This window comes from Rhyacophila brunnea, unplaced genomic scaffold (assembly GCF_057557595.1).
Source record: "Rhyacophila brunnea isolate RB1 unplaced genomic scaffold, BYU_Rbru_1.0 scaffold_2, whole genome shotgun sequence".
Lineage (NCBI taxonomy): Eukaryota > Metazoa > Arthropoda > Insecta > Trichoptera > Rhyacophilidae > Rhyacophila > Rhyacophila brunnea.
The window spans coordinates 46,363,673-46,383,281 of NW_028232859.1; the positions used below are offsets into that span (position 1 = coordinate 46,363,673).

General features: G+C 33.8%; 1 protein-coding gene across 2 annotated transcripts in view; it reads left to right on the plus strand.

Moving 5' to 3' along the window:
- Nucleotides 1-1,048: 1,048 nt before the first annotated feature.
- LOC147072405 (tsukushi-like) overlaps nucleotides 1,049-19,609 on the plus strand; it is a 35,018-nt gene continuing 16,457 nt past the window's right edge. For both annotated transcript variants that reach the window (XM_085947730.1, XM_085947731.1), the window contains exon 1: nucleotides 1,049-1,560. The gene's annotated coding sequence lies outside the window, so the exon portion shown is untranslated. The remainder of the gene's footprint in view (nucleotides 1,561-19,609) is intronic.

A 19,609-nucleotide genomic window follows, 5' to 3' on the forward strand; every position in this document is an offset into this window, starting at 1 on the left:
CCTGACTCATACACAAATTGAAAAACAATACGTGTAGGTACTTGCCAGACCCAGGATTCGAACCTGGGACTCACGACTCTATAGTCTGACATTTGTGGGCGAAAATAGTCAAATACAATACACATTGAAAAAACAACATATGGGATTTCAGACACATGCGTTCTAACACTACTGCACCTCAAATAATAAATATTACACCACGTAAGTGGGTGAAATATAATTTACGTATAAATTGCATTGTTTCAATAAAATAAAATCTTTAAAACGTATTGAGATACTTAAACAATAAAGAATTATTCATGTATGACCTAGGTACTAGTTTAAATTATATATGAGGCTCGTGGCATAATTGGTTAATGCACAGATTGGCGCGACACCAATGGTTATACGGGTTCAAATCCCGTCGAGTTTCGTATTTTTTCTAGTGGGTAGGTATATCAGTGTTGCCATCTTTTTCTATGCTAATTATAGTACAAAGGCGTAAAAATTATAGTATTTCTAAAAAAAGTATAGTACAGGAACATTTTTCGTCTTGAATCCTTTAAAATTATAGTATTTTAGTGTATTTGGCGTAAAATTATAGTATTTTACATTTTTCGCAGAATTAAAATTATTGTATTGTACTATAATTATAGTACGGTTGGCATCACTGAGGTATATGCATATCTGAGGTGTTTTCATGTTATGTATGTTCAGTATTGAGATACCGTTCAGATATTGTAAACTATTCATTTGAAAAAAATCTACAATCAAACATAGTTTCAAATGATTTTATGCTGACGATTTTACCACATAATCACATGTGAACAAATCTGTTTTTTGTATTAGATTCGGTCCTGTACCTTGCACGTTAGAAATTAGACAGCTTCTTCATATTGCAATGAAATAAACTTCGGTTTTTACAACGATAAAAATATCAAGCGGCGTTATCTTAGTGTCATTGGACCTATTGTTATCTCAGAAGACAAACACAGTCTCAATAAATTTCTGTTAATTAATTTATCGAGTAGGTGCCCTCTACGTATGGTGTGCGACATTGATGTCGTTCAGTTTCAATTAATATATCGTGACGAGAAGAGTGTACGGGCGAAGCCGAAACCCTCTTTTAAATCTTCCTAGTAAATTGGACTGATTGACGAAGCCCATCCTGTCGTGGGTTTGATTCAATATACGTGTTTTTTATTCGGTGCAATGCGTTGACATGGGCAACGCGTTACAAAATTCACGTAAATGTAGCTCCGGCAAATATTTTCCGATGAAAATTCGCGCGGAATTCACACAGTGTTTAATCGAAATTCGAATAAAAATTATCGTGTAAAATTATTTATTGTGTAACAGTTTATTGTTTTGTTTGTGAAGCATTATTATTATTCATTGATCGAAAGTGCAGAATTTACAAGAATTTCTTGTGACTGACATTACCAAACGTGTTTCAAATTTCAAATATAAATTTTTGTTTATAATTTGAATATTATGTTCGGTGAAATTTTAGAACAAGTTTAATAATCAACCCGAGAAGATAAATACACTTTGTATAAGTGTTTGCTTTGTTTTATAAAGGTCTGTATATTATTAATATAATAATAATACAACAATGATAATAGCACTAACACCTTATAGTTAATATATATATATATATAATATATATTATAATGATTAGTAATTTAAGATATTCAATAAAATGTTAACAGGTGTATGCACTTTTTCATAGAAAAAAAATAACACCAAAATTTAGAAATGGTTTTTTACTTTTTTATTATAATTATTATGTAAGTGAGTTTGCGGTGTGATTTTTTACTGAAAATCCCTCTATAAGTAAATAATATTACTGGTAAATAAATATATATACCGGTAGCAAAGTGTGGAGGTAGGTCGTTTAGCATGGCCCCCACATCCTGAAGTGGGCCCCCTATCTATCGCTAAGGGTAAAGTCGGTGTGACTCTTTACAGTAGTGTTTTCTAAATGGTGTATTCAGTAAAATTAGTGTGTATTTTTAATACATCCATTTGAATTATGGAGTTGCCGAGTATCGACACACAATGAAAAACACACAACCATATATTTTAATATAATAACAATATTGAAGTAGGTGACATTTTTCACTATTAAAGCAAGTTTGTGATGTCCATATCCAAATCTTACATATCTGGCGACTCGCCACGCCGGGCCCACAGGCTAGAGCCCTGTCAGCCCCCCCTTGTGGGGCCCCATGTTGTTTAGATCCGACATAAATAGTGAACACTAAACTTTGTCAGTCCGATGTATTTGTTTTCATTGAAATTAGACTACAATGTGTAGATAGCGTTTGTCAGTTTATTTAAAGTCAATTAAACGCTGCCTAATCTAAGCCATATGTACTGGATAATAGTCAAACAATATTCGTTTATTAATTTATAAAATATCTAAAGTTATTCCATTAAGACATAAATAATTTTAGATATTTTATAGATAGAAGAATATTCAACGAAAACACAATGACTGAAAAAAATTGCACTATTTTTATCGGATTGCTCATAGCATACATAAAATAATATGGTTTGGTTTAGGCAGAAAACCAATCAGCTCCTTGTAACCGGCAAATTGTATTCTTAGTTCAATGAAAATAAATAAGTATGACTGAAAAGTTTATTGTGCACTATTTATGGGAATGGGACGACTGGCCTCCGGACAATTGGACGCCGCACTGTCGTAGACACGTATACAGAACGTAGACGAGATTTTTAAATCAGTTTCTATCTACTACTTAGTAGTTTGAATTCATTTTACTCTTAACATAATGTATTCTTTATCGTTTGGAACTTAAACATATGCACTATTAAATCATTGTTTACGTCTGCATATTTACATTCTCACTATTACTATTAAATCATAATATAATCATTTAAATATAAATAATAATATTGAATATTTATTTTTAAAGTACCTATAAGTACCTAACGTCTATTTATTTTCGAATTCCGTGGCGTCCAGTTGTCCGGTGCCAAATCGTCCTAGACCCCTATTTATATCGAATCTTCACTGCCTACCCCCACCCTTAGCCACTGATATGAGTAATATACCTAAATTTAAAAACAGTCCGAAATTTACATTTAAAATGTTTAAATCAAAATGAACGTACCTACATAAATCAGTCAGATTTATGCAATGTAAAACAAAACAAACATAGCCAATCCAAACCAACCGCCCCGTACTACACCTGGTCTTAATCGGCCGTATCTCGAGGCCCCACGTTTGTTGTGATTCATCACCAGTTGTTTATGCCTGGTCATGTCCAGGTGCAGTTACACAAAACTGAGTTTACATGACTTTAAGTTAATAGCACCCATTTGAGAAAAGAGAACGAAAAATAGGAAAAAATGAATAATAAAATATTAATCTTAGTTTCTTAATAGTATTTCATCAACCGCCAAAAATAAATACGATCTATCGATGACAGTTGCAAATGCAACAATGATAGTTGCCATTAGTTTCTAAAAAAATAAACCAAAATCTAACACCACCTAATTATATCCATCATTGTTTCCATCGGAAAATTTTGGATATGGGTATTAATACCTACATATTACGGTAAATTTACTGCCTGCTAGTGGCACGTAGCGATAAAAAAATAATATTTGTTTATATAAATAAAAAGAATATCAAGTTATACACATTTCTTCTTCTTTTTCCGACCTGTCCGAAGAAAATCTGATAATAACATATTTTGTTTTTACGAGAAATGGATGTCAGCCACGTCACTTGCTCAACCTATTAGGTCCATCCGGTCCATACTCTGACTCATACACAAATTGAAAAACTATACTTAATTGTGTACTTGCCAGGCCCAGGATTCGAACCTGAAACCCAGGACATTATATGCCGACGCTTATGCATCTTGCGCGACACATGTATTCGTTTTAAAATATATCTACATAATTTAATAATTATATAAAAACTATGAATTAATAATAAATCTTTTCACGTTAGGTAAAACTTAACTAGGTAATTAAATTTTAATAATAAACATGACCATAAAATAATATGTAATAATAAGATGGGAACCTTTAACGTATTCACATTTTACAAGGTTTTTTTTTTAAATAGTTTAATGTTTTTAGTTACGTATTTATTAATTAAAACACTTTAAAGTGTAAATTATCATAAAAAAATGTCTAAAATTGCAAGCTTCGAATTTTCCGCTGGGTGCCTCTGGTAGGCGACGCATTCACCTTAACTGATAGAATCATTTGTTGCTTTGCTTCAGATCAAAAATATTGTGCTTTTTACTTAACTCACCTTATCTATCGGGTCTAAATATGTCAAGGTGATTTAAAGCTACAAAACATCGTAGATACATATAGTAACGATATGATACTCGGCTAATAATAATATTGCTTCCATCCTGGTGAAGCGAGTATGAACAAAGGCGTGGTAAGTTTGCAATCCTGGGAACCCTCTTTTTAAGTCTTTCGGGATCATGTGATTGCCGGTATCCCAGGATAAGCTTCCATATTGTGATTCTTATTTAAATATTTTTGTAAATGAAATGAACTGTACATTAAATAAATGGGGCGAGTTTCTTAATAATTTAGAATATAAACGAAAACATGGTTAACTCTTAGCCGGCTCTCAAATCAGAACTCGTCCGCCTGCAACGTGTCGAATACGTCGATGTGACATCATCCTTATTCCCAAAACATATTACGTTGCCAAATGAAGCTCCACAGATTGGTCGAATGCGACTTTTTAATTTGAAAAAATATCTACTGTTGCAATCGACAAATTGCATGCTTCTCGGGCTGCGAGTCGAAGACGCCAGGACGCATACAAACACCTACGGATTGGTCATTCCTATACCGGATCACCGATTGCCGAATCCAAATATCTATACGTTTCGAAGGTTACGTGCGACTGTCGCTAGGTAGATGTGCGCGGTCTTCATATGCGACACCAGATCTACGTTCTTGGAAGGTTTGATTTTTGATTTATGGCTGAGCGGCAGACGGGCGAGTTTAGATGTGAGAGCCGACTTACAACTACCTGACATTATTTTCTTCACTATTTATTAGAAAATATGATGCAGTTTTATATTTTTATTTTGTTTTTCATTATTTCAAATATCATAGACATTATTACCTTTCGTCGTGAAGTTGTTCTAATGTATATTTTTCCCTTCACAATCACTCTAACAAAGCGAATGCTGGCGCCCTTTGATGCATATTGAAACACCGATACTGTGTTGAAGTACAACAAATATTTGTGGTCATGAGCCACACGATTCGAATGTCATCTCACATCTGCTATTATGACGGCCAGCATAGGGAATCCGAAATAATATTCATTACTTTTAAACTATTTCACTGCTAAAATTACAATAAAAACATCACTAATTCCATGCTCTACTAAAAGAGGGCAAAATATCCTAGGTTATGTTTTTCATAATATTATAAATCCCATGATTGCCGTGACCTAACCTAACCTAACCTAACTCAAATCAAATAAAAATAATTTACACTGTACTAATTTACAACCCAGGAATGTATTTGTGCAAAAACTGGTACTGGTAAATTAATTTCTTATCAACTCTTCATAATTGTTTTCAAGTACTTATAGCAAGTAATCCAGGTGTTAAAAACAATTATTAAAATCACATTGATACCGCCAGACTCAGGATGTTATTAAATTTCATTACTTATTGACATTTGAAAAAATTTATAACTACCTACTTATAATAAAATAACCTTCATTTATTGTGTCTGAAGATATTATTTCTATTTTTGAAAATTATACATCCGCCCAGATTGTGATTCATTTTTCACATTCTGAATTAAATTTTTCTGAAGTTAATCCAAAGCATGTACTCTTGTAAATGTATAATACCTGTATATATCATGTTGTAAATTTTTACAGTCAGCTTTTCTAATTCCTCAGTGTAATATTATTATTATGACGTGCAAGAATTTTTTTTTTGATGATTCATGAACATTGGATGAATCTATCAACGAATGAATATGGAAAATGCGTTTATTCAGTATTGCTTCAGAAAATATATACCTACAAGATAATTTTATGTTTCCATTATAAATTAAATAATTCTAGAAATAAAATGGCGATAATATGAGAATAGTGTTATTAGTTTTGAGAATCTTCTTTGACACAATATTATTATGTAGGTACCTACTAAACTATCATAATCATCGACAACCAATGTGGGTTTTAGCCACCTCTAGACAACGTCTCTACTTCTATCTGCCAGCTGCAAGCTCCCTCCATCTTAACCTCAGGGATTGATGCTGTAACTCGTTCTACAGAGCATAACCACCGCAGTCTATGTCACCCGATCCTCATTTTCCTTTCCTGTATAATAATACTGCTGTATGAAGGATTCCCCTAGCTCTCTCCACTCTTCTCGGTCCCTAGTTCTAGGCTGCAACGTACATCCACCGAACTTTATGAACTCGTCTATCCAGTGGGTTTTAGGGCCGGGTGACATGTTCAGCCCATTGCCATTTCATCTGCTTAGCGATCTCTATAACATCGCGTACTCTTGTCTGTTTCCTTAAGAAACCAAACCAATGGATAAGGTAGGTTAATCTGCTTAAGAAAGTTGTCTCACTTTCACATGTAATGCGACCGTATCCGGAAACTTATACGTATGCAGTTCGCTGTATCACACTTCACCGTGATAAATAAAACACGGTTCTTGTCGGTTTACACTTTACAGGAAGCCAGCAGCAAATTTTTTTTTGAAAATAGCCAATATACTGGATTATTTGTTAGTTTAGGTTAGGGTTTCATTCTTGAATTCATGATGTTCATATTGAATCTAATAAAATTGGATTATTATTGGATACGGTCATCTCATTCCGATAGAAAGCTCACGGTGAACTGGTCCACGGTGAAATGTTTTACATACAATTTACATATTGTAACCTAATGTGACGAGGGTATTTTACCACGTTTTTATTAGCTCGTATTCTTGTTTGTCCGGTACAAATTTTTTCTTCAAGATTCGTCCAAGATTTTTAACTAACTTACCGACCAGCTAGACATTTGAAACTTTTATAATATATCAGAACACAACGACTATTCATTCTTTTAATACTTTTGGCCATCTTTAAGCAGAATTGAATTCGTTTTCAGTTAATTCTGTTTTGTATGTTTCGGAAAAAATTCGTTAAAAGTAATATTTACTACTCACTATTATTGTTTGCTAAGTGGGTCCTATCAACTAAATTATTAATATATACTATGGAAATCAATATGAAATGTCAAAATGACATTTCAATATTCTATAATATTATTTATTCAGTATTTCTATCAAGTACAATAAAAAGTTTCTATTAATATAAGAATTGTCAAGTTTATATGATTCAACAGAAAATTTAAAAACGTGGTATATAAAAAGTTCTTTTTATCTTGTAATTATTTATGTATGACTAATAAATGACGACATATCTGAATGCCCAACCATAATAATCTAGGCTTGAAGAAGCGTAAAATAAACAGAAAATTTTTGATACTTAGAAAATACCATTTTCCAATACATTTATAGTCAAACAGGAAAAAAAGTTATTTTCTTAAAAATTACTTACTAATTAACGTATTGCACTTGTAAATACGAATATGACGCGTTAAAAAAACGCTTGAGTTCGTAGTCTTCTTTGTAAGTGTGTCGAATTAATTAAATAACTCACAAGACGAGCTATTTCTTAAATGATGTGCTAACTCAGTAACTACATTCTAGGTACTCGGTAGGCGAAGATAGTATTACGTATAAAATTATCTATGGATAGTAGATACAATGTATATTCAATATGTCATATTGAATAATAGTACATACATTAAACATATACATTTTGACAGTGACGTCCCGTGGGTGCAGGCAAGGCATGAGTTGCATAGGGGCGGTACATTGTAAAGGGCGGCGCATGAAAACACAGATACAAATATGACAACTTTTGAATAGTTTTCCATGAAGTTGACGATGCGGTTGCTTTATTATAAATTATCGAGACCTTAGTTTAAAAAATATTCGAAGCATAAAAAATCTTGACAGTATTACTATTCTTGTATTGTAATGGCGGTTTATCACACGGGATTTATTTTCACAAGAATGCCTCCAAACCTGTCAGCGCCACAGACTATTTACCTAAAGCCTACACTGTTTGAGAATAGGCTTCATGGAAAAACTCTAATTCTCAGTAGATCGTGTGTACATCAGGGCTCGAAATGGACCGGAACGCACCGGAGCGCCGTTCCTGTTCGTGAAATCGGTAAAATTATCGCTCCGTCTCGTGGAATAAATGATTTAACAGCCTGAGCTGGATAGGCCATATAATAGAAAATCTAACACACTTATTTTTATGAAAAAAAACACATATACTTTGATAACTTTACTATGTAAAAATCTTCAGAAAATTGTCGAGCGCTCCGGTTCGTAAATTTTTCCATTTCGAGCGCTGGCTGTACATGTATCAATTTAAAATTCTTTAGAGTAAATATTTGTATATTTAAGACTACAATAATTGCTAAAATAGGTAATTAGGTAAGTACCTAACGAATTTGCAGACAATTAGAAACTAAAAATGAAGGGAGATGGCATTCTAAGTCACTGTATTTTGAATAAGAAATTTCCTGCTATGCTAGTTGAAACAATAGAATCGATCAAAAAGTAAATACCAACCCTCTGGGGTTTCAGTTTCAGGATCTCTCCAAATTTTAATTGTAACGTACTTGCAATTGTCAATAATTTAATAAACTATTTTTTATTCAAAGAATACAATAAATTATAATTTACAAGATTTGAGAATGTACATTCTTATATTGAACATAAGCAGGTACCTACTTATATAATTTCAAAACACCTAGCAGAAAAAAATTTAGAACCACAATAAAAAAAATAGTCGAAGAAAATTAATAGTTTACTTACCTATATGAGTACTGAGTACATATTTACATAATATATGACTGTCGCATACATCATTCGTTTGAGTTTAATAGTAGAAAATAATAGAGAATATTTTTGTCTTTTGTAATAATGTATTGAGATGTTATTCGAACTTTGAAATTGATGTTTTTGCAGTTCATTATTTTAATCCAGCGGTGCACAACCTATTTGACAAAAAGGCCAATTTATCTATTGTCTAATATTGTTCACTGGCTGCACTTAGTGGTGAAAAATAATGCCATATTGTAGATACTAGACTAGGTAAGTATTCACACATTTTATTATTTTACATTTAATAGTTACATAATAATATCAGATAATCTTATCACTCTCCGCTTTGCATTACTTGCATATGGACACGATGGAACTTAGTATCAACCCTCTCAATCATAGCCAACGAAACAGTTAGTCGGGAGTATAGCAAAGTGTTTTTGCGCCCTGGGCAGTTATAAAAATGCGCCCCTTACGTAATACAAAACTTGTACCATATGTATACTTTTACCCATACCACCCGTAAATAGTAAGTTTACATGACATGTGTTCGGTTACCGTTAATAAATTTAAATAACACTCATTAAATAACTCAAATTATTAGTTTTTGTATGTATATAAATGTATGGCCATTTAAAATTGAAAACTACATTCAACGATCCTCGACTTTCTCTCAGTATAAGAAGCATAGCACTTACATAATGACTATTCAACAGAAAGTATAATAAACAGACAAAATGCAATCAAAAACATTTTTACAGGGAACAAAACAAAGGGAGACCATTTGCGCTGCAGGCGATTTTTTAACAAGTATACTTTCATTTTTATCGTCATGATAAGAAGAATCGTCCTCCTCGTGATTTGATCATTTCACGATTATATTTTCCTTTCACTATTTCTGATTTCTACTCCTAAAAATTTCCACGATTTGAAAACACTGCACTGATGTTTGGTGGTGGTGGTATTATCGTCAGCAAGCAAGCAAAATATGCACACAATAATTTACTAATATTTTCTGAAAAACGTTTTGTTTATCAGTGATTCTGAATGTAAGTATATTAAATTATAACTAGTTTCCGACATCTGTCATTTTGTTACATTTTTGCGGATTAAACGAAACTTCGTGTATGGGCGGCTGTCACTTGCTACGCTACTTCACTTTGGTGGTGAAGTCATTTTGGGCCGCAACAAAAATGTAATTTTCGGCCACATGCGCCGCGAGTTGTACATCACTGTTTTAATCTAACCTTACATCTTACATTATACGGTGCCACTGAATCGTAGTCGTATATCAATAACATTGTGAAATTATGATAATTCGCATAGTTTTTCAAGAATCTGTTTAAAAATATCAATACGTACCTACTCCATTCGTCTTGTTGCCTATTACCTATATATAAGTACCTCCCCACCTATTAGAATAGTGGAAGCGTGTAACGATGAATATGCGCAGTTGCGATTTTTCTCGTGCGCAGAAATTATTGTCAGGTATTGTTACCATGACCCCTACAAGGGCGGGGCTGACAGGGCTCTAGCCTGGGGGTCCGGGCTCAGGAGGGGCCCGGCGAGGCGAATCGACCAGATAAGTGAGATAAACACACATTACACATTTGGTTTAATAGTAAAAAAGTCGCCTGTAGCGCTATTTTCCTTCAATGATATTATTGTTTAAAGTTATGTGGTTGTACGATACAATTTTTAATTGTGTACATCTCCATAATACAAATGGATGTATTAAAACATACAATAAAACACTAAACATACACATTAATATTACCGCGTACCTACACCATTTGGAAAACGCTACTGTAGAGCGTCATACAGCCTTTATCCTTAGCGATAGGTAGGGGGGGCCCGCTTGACGATATGGGGCACATGATTGTTACGGTTGCTATTAGTGACTGTACTTACATCAAACCCATTGAATCGCTTTCTTTCAATCGGCGCCCACCCAACTAAGTCTTGTTTCGTGCACAAAACTATCGAACTTAACGAATATAATATGTGATGTGTTTATAAAATCTTATAATTTAAAATTTATTGGCTTTCACTTTGATATTATGGTTATTGTTGAAAGTCTCAAAATAAGAGGAAACTGAATAATATATATTTTCTCCAAATATGGCGCCAATTAGATATTTTCATATACAAGTAGGTATGGCCCCCCCACAAGGAGGGGGTTGACAGAGCTCTAGCCTGGGGGCCCGGGCTCTGGGGGGCTATGTGGCGCGTATACCTTATAATTGAGATAAACATACATAAAAAATTTGCTCTTATGGTAAAAAAGTCAAGACTCTTAAGATTTTAAATTATATGGTTGTGTGATACAATTTTTAATTATTGTGTGTCGATATTCGGCAACTGATAATTTAAATGGGTGTATTCAAGAATACAAAAAATCGCTAAAAATACACCATCACTAAACTTCTACGAGCACCATTTGCAAAACGCTTTTTAAGAGCATCACACTGCCTTTGGTAGGTAGGGGGCGCCAAAGATCCTGGCCTGGGGGTCCGCTTCAGGATGTGGGGGCCATGCAAGTAGGTATATAATTATTAAGTACGATTTCCTGCAGACCCAATAACTTCATAGTATTTTAAATTGTCGCTAGTTTTTCAGGTTGTAATTTCATTCATTACAGATCAATACAATCGCCTTGTAGATATTATATTTTAAAATAAGTACAAGATAAAAAGAACTTTTGATATACTAAGTTTTTAAAATTTTCTGTTGAATCATATAAACTTGACTTGACTAGCTTAAACGATCAAAAAATTTTGTATTGATAGAAATAATACTGAAATGTCATTTTGACATTCATATTGATTTCCATAGTAATGCACGTATATATTAATAATTTAGTTGCTAGGATCCCGGCAACCAATAATAGTGGATTGGATTACGGATTTCTTCTGAAATAACTTTTCATACAAAACAGAATTAACTGAAAATGAATTCAATTCTACTTAAAGATGGCTAAAAGTATTAAAAGAATGCATTGGCATCGTGTTCTGATATAGGTATTCTAAAAGTTTCAAATGTCTAGCTAGTCCGGAAGTTAGTTAAAAATCGATTGCAAGATTTGTACTGGATAAACAACCACCGGACAAACAAGAATACGAGCTAAGAAAAATGTGGTAAAAATACACAATGTTAGTTATATTATTTTTACGTAAATGTTATAATACGTATTGGCAATCGAGTCTTTGCTTCAGTAAAAATTACATACATCTTATCGATAAGTATCAACCTTTAGACAATACTGTCATTTTCACTACATTCAAGAATTAATGTCACGAGAAAATATTAAATATTCGCCTACTTTGGCAAGAACAATAATGATGAATGACAATACGGAAATAAAAATAATGATATCCCAAGAATCTTCGTTATAATGAAAGTAATTTGCAATCACGCATATTTTTACATACATGAGACTTTTCATGGTTACATAAAAACCCTTTATAAAGACGTTTATGTGTTGAATAACGGAGTGTTTTTTTTTGGTAGATAGAACTTACGAAAGGGTTAACTGTTATACCGAACTGTGACACTGCGCTAACTCTTTGAAATTATGATCAATATAAACCTTAGAGACTATAGATGTATAAACTATAAAGTGTCATGAACAGAATCACGCTTGAACACCAAATTATCCATATTTATTATTAAAATCAGTTATCGATTCGCGCAATTTATAGACGTTGTTTCAACGCAAAATTGGGTACAGCGATGAGGCTCAATAAATTACGCATATTGAGTGAGACTAATCTAGTCGTAGCGATGATTTATTCTGGATCGGAACCGTCTCCTCGTGTCAAGCCTATCAGGCACCATTAATGAATGACTAGTCAATGCGCTCCTCAAAGATGTAGAGATTTTCGGTGACTTGCTATGTACTTGCTATCTCTACAATGTTTTGTTTTCTTAAATAAATAAAGAAATCCTGAACAGACCCCAAGTAACCAGCGTGCCCGGGGATACATAATAAAATATCATAGGTAACCCAACGAACGAGTTTACCTGCATTAAATGTAAGATTTTAAATTAGTAAGGGTGGCATTTTGGGTCTGCTCTAGGGTGGCAGTGTACCTAGTGATATTACTGCATTTTATAATACAATAATTACATATTATTATTTATGTACTATTTTGGAATATTATTTTCCATCGAAAAATCTAGTTACATAGTATGCGTAGAATGCTATTTTTTTAAATTATGGTCAGAGGGAGCCTGGAACATTGGGTAGATACCTACTGACAATTCATTTTTATTATAATTCCAGTTGCATATGTTTCTATGAGTAGTATTAATTAATTTAATTCCGTTAACGATATTATTATAGTGTTATAGTCATCAGTCGGTTGATCCACTGTTCTTCGCTACTCGTCAATCGCTAAGTGCCCATTGGGTACCACTGTACGACTGTTGCCCAATCAACGGGAGCATGGCTCCCACAAGAGGGGGGCTGACAGGGCTCTAGCCTGAGGGTGCCCGGCGTAGCGGATTGACCAGATAATTGAGATAAACACACATCATAAATTAGCTTAAATAGTAAAAAAAGTCGCATTATACTTCATGGCCATTAACATTTCAAATTATATGATTGTGCGATATAAGTTTTGATTATTATGTGTCGATACTCGATAACTTCATAATTAAAGTAGACGTATTAAAAATCGCTAATAATCATTGAATAATACACTGTATATAAGTACCTTTAATTTGACCTAAAACACAATTTGAAAAACGTTAATGGGTACTGTTCGGTTATCAGTAATACAGCGGAAAAAAACATTTTGAAAATACCCGATATACTGGATTATTCATTAGTTTGGGTTAGTTTAGGTTAGGTTAGGTTTGGTTAGGTTAACCTAACAAATAATCCAGTTTATCGGCTATTTTCAAAATGTGTTTTCCGCTGTATTCCTGATAACCGAACAGTACCCGTTAATGTAGTCTTTCATACTGCCTAGCGCAGGGGTCGGCAGTTTATCAAGTGAGAAGAGCCAAATTGTCAAAGCAACAGGATGACAAAAGGTACCAGAGAGCTACATAGTATGTAATATACATTATGTATATAGATTTTTAGGGGGGAAAAGTTCAAGATTTCTTTATTTAAAAAAATAATAAGAACGGCGTCCATGCATCGCTTTTGATAGCTTTACTATATCTAGCTACTTATTTTTAATTGAATACATGATTGTAAATTTTCATCCGTTATTCTGCTTCTAATTTTATTTTTTATTTGGTTCATATATGAGAATGTTTGTTCGCATATAGGTATATGTAGACCCAAAGATTGTGAGAATACCAAAAGCTAGTTTTTTTTAACGCGTCCATGTGTTTCAGGCAAACTATTCCATGTATCAAATATTATTGTTTCTATTTTTGGCAGTTGTTTTGTAGCTGTCCACTTGTGCTGAGAAATCAAATTGGATTTCTCTCTTTCGAGTTCTTCCGATCTTCCTTCAGATCTGTGAATTTGTTGCTCCACAATTCCTTGCTTTTTAAATCTATTAACTGCATCTGGAGTCAACCAGCATCTGCGTCGAACGGTGTCAAGTTAAGTCCATTAACATTTATTTTAAGAAGACGTACGAGTCTAAATTTGTTCGGCGGCTCTATCTCATAAACTCATGAGTTTATGTCTGAAGAGCCGCAAACGTCTATGCAAAGAGCCGCATGCGGTTCGCGAGCCGCTTTTGCCGACCCCTGGTTGCCAAAGATCATAGCCTGAGGCCCGCTTCAGGATGTGGGGGCCCAGAATGAAACCTTCCATCCCATGTTGCGCTAATCGTAGTTTTTTGATATATCCTACATCCTACAATGACATGCATACGTACCATACGTGAGCACTGGTAGCACACAATGGTTGGACATTATGGGAGTTCAATTTTGAAGATACTATTCAGACCGTATACCTGACCTATAATTTTGATTCTGCGAGCAATCTCGTCGTACACAATAATAAAATAAAATTGACGATTGTTGTTAGAGATAGACGTATGTATTGGTAATTTTTTTTATTATAAGTACCATTGCATCACAATCAAAATGCACTGGATTTCCGATCAAGAAAGTGCATTTAAGTTGTAGTTCAAATAAACATATTTACCTAGCTATGATATCTGCTTGGCAGAAACACTTTTGTAATAATTAACTATTTGTTTTATTTTATAGATAAGATAAGTTGACGTTTACTTAACTTGTTCTTATTTTTGGCAGCCATTGAACATTAATAAATTAAATACAATGCATACCTACTGCGGTTTACAATGTATGTTGTGTACGCCTACACATTGCATTGTAGACAGGTCCTAAAATGACCAAATTATGGGGGAATGAATCTTCTTATGATTATCATTAAAAAAATTGTTTTATCTAAAATAATATTTTGTGGTGTTTATCATCCTTTAAATAAAGTGTGTATGTAAATGCGACATATTACGATATTGTCTTTCATCTAGTTAATTTAATTAAAATATTATGTGATGTTAGAAATTCACTGTTGTTGAATGATGGTTCCATGATTTTAGTACTTACTAACAAAAAAATTGCGGATATTGTTTTTTTTTTCATTTGAAAATACTTTTTATTTAATTGTGTTAATGGGGATCCTCATGCCAACAGAGAGCCTAGCAGAAAAATACGAAGCTTGCAATTTAAGAATGTTTTTGATAATTTACAATTTCAACTGTATTAATTAATAAATAATATGTATCTGAAAACATCAAAAAGATGTTTTTAAGTCAAAGATAAACTTACAACTATTGTAAAAAAAAATGTAAATTTGTTACATATTTATGTCACACATAACGTTTTTATTACATTATATTTATGGTCATATTTATTATTAAAATTTAGTTTATTAAGTTTTCAATTTTTGACCGTTTAGATTTTTAACTAATTCATCGTTTTAATATTTTTTATATTTATTTTAAAAAACATCGATTTTTATAAAAATATAAATGTGTATAACTTGAAATCCTTTTTATTTATATGCCTACCATACCTACTCCCCTAGGCTACATCACTAATAACAATTAAAAGTATGTATGTGACAGGGAAACAATGGATAGCAAATACTATTAGAAATATGAATATTCATGGGATTTATTAATTATTCCCGGTTATTTAAAACAAGAAATCTTTTATTTTTACGTTCATAGGTACTATCACAAATATGATGTACCAGGTACCTATATTTTCTACGGATTGGATTTTGTTAAAATACGTAGGTATGTCTCATCGCCTGCACCCAATCCGTTCCAAATGAATTATTTCTGTACTTTTAGTTATCCAATCACAATACAGCTGCTCCCATGTTTGATCTAAATTCTTATTTTGAATTAGATTATTTTGATTGTCATCCTTTTGTATTGAAACTGCTAACGACACTGAAGTCAGCCAGGTGGAATAAGCACTGCTCCATTCTTAAATCTATAGCTCCACTTCTAATTAAAGGCTTTACATAGTGCACTGTCGGCAGAAGCGTATGTACCATGTAACTGATGTCTAAGTAAATTTATTACAAAATTCACAACACATATTTATACAAGAATATCAATTCACCCGTTAGATCAGTGGTTTTCAAACTTATTTCGACCACCGCCCACTTTGAGATTTTAAAAAAATCTAGTGGCCCCCATATTTTGTAACTCACCGTTTTACGTTACCATCTGTTGCGTATCTTAAAAACAGTAATTGTAAATATAAATTTTAAGCATGGATTATTAATGGATATGATAGATAGGGTGTGACTCATATCCTATTTCTGAGGTCAAAGAATGTTTCAATGAGAGGAAATAAAACTTATACTTAATCATATTTATAAGTATTTTCATTAACATTAAAAGAAGGCTTTGAATTTAAAACTTATCTAATGTAAAGGATGAATCTGATGCCTTTCGACGAGTTTGTTAATATCGAATTCACTTAAAAACAGCCGTAAGTCGATTTTTCTTTTTAGTTATCAGCGTTGCTACAGCACTAAATCCACGTTCACACAAATACGACGATGGGAATGCTATCAGAAATATTATTTGATATAATTTGGATATATTTTAAGATATAATTTGTCTGCCGTCGCCCCTCTAGATTTCCTTAACGCCCCCTAATTTTCTTTGAGCCTTCTACTGCCCCCCTGAAAGCCTCTAGCGCCCACAAGGGGGCGTTGCCGCCCACTTTGAGAAAGACTGCATCAGTGACGTCCCTAGACAAAATGCCGCCCCTGGGCAGCGCCATAATGCCGCCCCATATTTTATACAATATTTTTAATATCCGTGCTCGTGTCGTTTCTGGTCACCAAGGATGTCGAAGGGCAACGGAAGTAAACTAGACATCGCGAAACTGACAAAAATTAAAGTCCTGTTAAACCTTTTAAGCTAATTAATACAATTTGTTTCCAACCAGTGAACTGAATTTTTGAAAGGAACGATATTTTCGTTATTAAGTACTCAGTTTAGGGAGTTATTTCTATATATACCAAATGATTTTCCTCGGATTGCCGCTCTTCAAGTAACTGCTGCCCCAAGCGACGCTCAATCTGCCTACCCCCACGGGACGTCACTGGACTGCATTAGATGTTTGAGTCTGCAATTATTGTTGTCAATCACGGCCGACTTTAAAGCCGTGTCCGGAAACTTGTACGTAGGTATGCTATTCGCCGTATCACACTTCACCGTGAAATGTTGTATCGGAAATATATAAAGACCGTCCAACCTCTTTGTGTCGTATAGTACTGACATAAAATTCATGTCTAAATAAAACACGTTTCTTGTCGGTTTACACTTTACAGGAAGCCAGCAGCAGACAAATTTTGAAAATAACCGATATACTAAATTATTTGTTAGGCTAGGGTTAAGTTAGGTTTTCATTTTTGAAATTTTCCAAAATCAGCTATGAAAATTGAATTAATGTTCATATTGAATCTAATAAAATTGGAGACCGTATAGCATGGCCCCCACAAGGGGGGGGGGGCTGACATGGCTCTAGCCTGGGGGCCCGGCGAGGTGAGTTGACCAGATAAGTGAGATAAACACACATAACAAATTTGCTTTAATAGTAAAAAAAGTCGCGTGCGGTGCTATTTTCCTTCAATAATATTAGATATTTTTTAAAGTTATGTGGTTGTACGATACAATTTTTAATTGTGTATCGATACTTGCCACCTCCATAATAATTAAAATGGATGTATTAAAATATACAATAAAACACTAAACATACACATTATTAATTTTCCCGCATACACCATTTGAAATACGCTACTGTAGAGCTTCACACTGCCTTTATCCTTAGCGATAGGTGGCGAGGCCCCCCAAAGATCCTAGCCTGGGGGCCCGCTTCACGATGTGGGGCCCATGCCGTATAGTGTACGGTCATCTCTTTCCGATAAGAAAGCTCACGGCGAATGTGCCACGGTGAAATGTTTTACGTACAATTTACATATTGTAACCCTTTAAAGTATTTTGAAAAGTTTGTAACCCTTTTAAGTATTTTGAAAAGTTAGCTGCGTCGTATGAGGAGCGGAATGGTTCCGATTCCACTGCAAATTCATTAATGTTAACTCTTGACTTCTCTACCTCGTCAGATAAACGCTCGTGTGCATCGAACCTAAAGACAATTAATAATGGTAGAGAGGTCATATTTTTTTTTGTTATCATCAGTTGCATCAGCCCCATGCAGTTTCATCTTGTGATAAGGAAGTGAGACACTAAAATTATTTCATTCAGAGACGTTTGTACAAAGCATGGCTGCAGATTGGTATATTATCAGTAGAGATGGGGAAACTCAAATCACATCCTTCTTCCCAGGTTCTCACCAAATACCCATTTAGGTATCCATGTCTCAGGTATGCACTGGACATGGTTTGCCTAGTTCAGCCTAGTGAGCCTTATGAAGGTGGAGAATTTTCAATCTGGTATATGCGATTTAGGTCATCATAATACCTGAGACATGCCGTCCCCTTTTCATGAAGAAGAAGGGATGTCGTAAACCATGCGGAAGTAAATGGTTAAGTTAGCCATCGACAACGTACTAGGTAAAGTATACGCTTTATAACTTTTCACGCCGGCTCTAGGATGAAAATGATGTATGTAATATATTTTTTTAGTTATAATAATATTATATATTTATTTATTATTTACTGCATATTATATTAATACAAGTGAATATAATTTGACCTAATTTTATGCGAGGTAATAAGGCAAAGAGGCGTATCGGTGTACGGTAGTATAAAATGCCAAAAAAGTGCAAAGTTATAAAACGTATACTCTATAGATAAGTCTATATCCATGGAAAAAATACTTTGTCACACACTAACTCACCTCATTATCCGTGTGTCGCGGGATCTAATCCCGCGGCTAAAATCTTAAATTTAGAGGTCCGCTCTTTAGGTCTAAACACTCAACTGAGCGAATGACTCACAACCATTCCTCGTATTTTTTAAAGTGAAACTTTTTACGCGTCATAGAATGATCCCCACTGATGTGTAACTCAAAATCCGTTCTGAAAATTGAACTAGATATTATGTACTTAGTATTTTTAAGCTCCACAAACTGTCGGAAATGTACAACGAGACACAAGACGCAGGCGACAGGAGCCGCAAAAACCCAGTAAAATCTATATTATTTAGAAAATGCGTAATATTTGTATGTGTTGAGTATTGCGTTTCTCCCATCAAATGA